Raw genomic sequence first — 4,202 nt, forward strand, 5'->3', positions numbered from 1 at the left:
ACTGTCTCACTCACGCACGCACACCCACGCACACCCACACGGACACACACACAGCACACACACACACACTCACACTGTCTCACACACACACACTCTCTCTCACACACTCTCTCTCTCACACACTCTCTCTCTCACACACTCACACTCTCTCACACTCACACACACACTCTCTCACACATTTTCTCATAAACACACACTGTCTCACACACACACACACTCTCTCTCTCACACACACACTCTCTCACACTCACACACTCTCTCACACACACACACACTCATTCTCACACACACACACAGATATACACACACATTCCCCTTCCTCTCCTTCTGGTATGATTGACATTTCAAAACTTGTTTTCATTTTGTCCCTAAAATATTGCCGTTTGCCAATATTCACCGGAGCACGGAAACCCCCACCGTACCGCCCGTCGGATACTTTCAAATTGCCTCGATCAGGACCGGATTGCAAGAGTGCCAAGTCGCACCCGACAGGGGTGGGCGGGGTGGGGCAAGCAGAGAGACAAGATGGGGGCGACTCGTGCTCCCACGCACCACGTTTGCGACCGCAGGCGGTGTTTGTGGTTTCAGCCGGGGCCTGGCATTTGTGTAGCTGCCCAAAGCGTTTGCATTCGTGTCGCCCCTCACCGGACCCACTGCCGTTTTCCCCATGACGAACAGCCCTGCAATAATGAGCACCCCTCACCCCACTTCGCTGTCCGGTAACGGAGCCGGCGGTGAAGGGGTCAGTAGGAATGGCCGTCCCGTTTTCGCCAGCGACGGGTCGGAGATTTCCTCAGCCTCTTGCTGCCCCCGATTAGCTTTTACCCTGACGCCAACCAGAACGGTGGCTGAAAAGTCGGATGTTCCTGGAAACGCGGAACTTCCGTTCCCGTTTCTGCTTAAAAAGTGGACTGAAACGGGAAAGTTTTCCAAAAAAAAACACAACAAGCATTGGCTTAGACAATCGTTATCTTATTTTGAAAGCGAGTCCTTGACCCTCATTGCAAGCATTGTTTGCACTGCTGCCTGTTTGACCACGAATGGGTGGGTAGCATGCAGACAAACTGGAGCTACAGGGCTAGGTGCTTTCCCTGGCGAGATTGGTCTGCGTCTTAGCGACCACTCACCCATGGGATGGGTCTTCAAGCTGAATTGCTCAGTGTCGTAAGTGAGGTACTCATCACCCCTCAACAGAGTGTCTCTATTCTCTGCAGTAAAAAGAAAACACACTTTCAGCTTGAAGAAGGCCTGCTGGTCTCTCCTTCTGTTGCGAGGAGCTGTGAATTTCAGCCGATAAGTTAGAGGCCAGTTCCTAAGAGATCAGGCCACCTTGACACTCTGGCTGACCTGAGAAAGGATGTCGAGAAGGATGAGGGTCACCTCAGTCAGCCTTGTGAACTGGAGCCGCTGAGATGCTTTCCCAGTCTTCTCCTCCATCCACAGCACTCGCGCTATCTCTTCTCTCGAGCTGAAGATAGCTCATGGCTGTTTAATTGATGTCTTGCACCCTAGAGTGAAATCAGTAGACATCTTGAATACCGATGTATTCTCTCTCTCTCTCTCTCTCTTTCTCTCTATTTCTCTCTCTCTATCTCTCTCTGCCTGCTGCTGGGAAGCTATTGAAATACAGGTATACCCCTCCCCCGCTGTTTGAAAGTTCACTTTTACCAAGGACCTACATTGGTACCTGGCTTCGCAAACCAAAAGAAATCCAAAGAGGATTTTCACTTCTACGAGAAAAGGTGCAATTTTTTCCAGATAAATCAATGCTTCTTCACTTTACGCCATTTTGGCTTACGAAAGGTTTCATGGGAACGTTCCACCCTCGGATAACGGGGTTGGGGGAAACCTGTATGGTTCAGTTGTGTATTCCAGAGTCTGGCTTCCCTGTCGATCCGAGCTGAAAACGTGCAGATGAACCTTTCACGTCCACCATTTATTGTAGAGATGCAAATTGGGGTGGCACAGTGGCCCAGTGGTTAGCACTGCTGCCTCACAGCACCAGGGACCCGGGTTCAATTCCCACCTCAGGTGACTGTCTGTGTGGAGTTTGTACATTCTCCCCGTGTTTGCGTGGGTTTCCTCTGGATGCTCTGGTTTCCTCCCACAATCCAAAGATGTGCAGATCAGGTAAATTGGCCATGCTCATAGTGTTAGGTGCATTAGTCAGAGGGGAAATGGGTCTGGGTGGGTAACTCCTTGGAGGGTCGGTGTGGACCTGTTGGGCCGAAGGGCCTGTTTCCACACTGTAGGGAATCTTATCTAATCTAAATCCTAATCAAGTTCAGTCAATTCCCAGAAATACCTTTGAGTCAGGCATTGAGTGACTTGAAGTTGGCATGCTGTGTGGTCAGGTGACCCCTGCAGCCATCTTTGCGCCATTATCCATCCTTTTTCAGAGATCATTTTATGCCAGGAACGTCTTTGGTGTTAAAATCCGATGATGGAAGTTTGAGAATTGGTAGTCCGTTGTTGATCTCTGACGCATATGATGACAATAATATCGCCCCTTCAGTGGAAGGCAACCCCATTTGGGGTTGTTTCCATTTTCACCCCTTGCCCCATCTCCCCTCCCCCCCCACCCCGAAGCCCTCCCCTCAGACACACAGCTGTTCCTTCAGTGTCGCCGGGTCAGAATCCTGGGACTCCCTCCCTCAGGCCACTGCGTGGGGGGGGGGTCCCCTATATCACACGTGGTTCAAAATGGCGGTTCATCCCCACCTTCTCAAGGGGGAGATTAAGGAGGGGTAACAGGTCAATACAGGCTGGGCCCATCATGAGGCGTCTGCAGCAGCGAGCGTGGGTTCAGACAGAACATTCCGGTCTCCCTCGCAAACATCAGGCAAGGCAGTTCTTGTGTGTTCTTTGATGACTCGGCAGTTTCCCCCCTTTCTTTTTTCCGAAAGACAATCGGATTCTTGTTCCGTCTCCAAGCCAAGAAAGCAGGCCTTTGTGGCGTTTCCAGCCCTGGCCTTCTCTCAGTAACGTTTTGTTCCGACAGCGAACGCTGACGGGGAGGGATCGTTGGCTCTGACCTCATCTGGATCCGTTCCAGATCTCCCGAAGCAGAGAAACAGCCATTTTTCTTTCAGAGTGGAGAGAGAGAGAGAGAGAGTCAGACAGGGAGGTCAGGGTGTGGAGAGGGACCCCTTCCCTCCTGCGGGCTTGCTTTCGTTTCTATGACGACAAGGATGCAAGACCCAGGAGTAGGCCCCACTTCGAGCCTGCCCCGCCAGAGATCATGGCTGATCTTTCTCATGGACTCCGTTCCCGCCCTCTCCCCCCTTCATTCCTTCACTGTTCCAAAAATGATCGATCCCGGCATTAAAACCATTCCCTGAGGAGGCCTCAACCACTTCACCGATTCCCAACCCTCTGGGAGAAGAGGTTCCTCTTCAATCTGCTCCCTCCCTCCTCATTTCACCGGCCAGTGGAAACACCCTCTCTACCTCTATCCTATCTATTCCCTTCACAATTTTATATGTTGCTATAAGATGCCCCCTCATTCTTCGAGTATAGTCCCAGTCTACTCCGTCTATCCTCATAAACCGAATCCCTCAACTCCGGAATCAACCTCGTCTGCATCCCCCTCCAGTCCCCGTCCATCCTTTCTCAAGTGAGGAGACCAGGAGGAGGGGGAATGAACGGCTTGTCTTAGGATAAGTGGGTGAGGATTCTGGGTCGGTGGAGCTGAGAAGGACGAAGGGGGATCCAATCAAGACTGACAACACCGAGAGCCCTGGAGAGCGTGGATGTGGGGAAGATATTCCCAGGAATGGGAGACACCAGGACCCAAGGGCACAGCCTCAGAGCGAAGGGACTGAGATGGGGAGGAATTTCTTTATTCGGAGTCATGGAGATGTACGGCACGGAAACAGACCCTTCGGTCCAACCCGTCCATGCGACACCAGGACCCAAGGGCACAGCCTCAGAGCGAAGGGACTGAGATGGGGAGGAATTTCTTTATTCGGAGTCATGGAGATGTACGGCACGGAAACAGACCCTTCGGTCCAACCCGTCCATGCCGACCCAGATATCCCAACCCAATCTAGTCCCACCTGCCAGCACCCGATCCATATCCCTCCAAACCCTTCCTATTCATATACCCATCCAAATGCCTCTTAAATGTTGCAATTGTACCAGCCTCCACCACATCCTCTGGCAGCTCATTCCTCTGCATGAAAAAGTTGCCCCTTAGGTCT

Source organism: Chiloscyllium plagiosum, unplaced genomic scaffold (assembly GCF_004010195.1).
Source record: "Chiloscyllium plagiosum isolate BGI_BamShark_2017 unplaced genomic scaffold, ASM401019v2 scaf_8789, whole genome shotgun sequence".
Classification (NCBI taxonomy): domain Eukaryota; kingdom Metazoa; phylum Chordata; class Chondrichthyes; order Orectolobiformes; family Hemiscylliidae; genus Chiloscyllium; species Chiloscyllium plagiosum.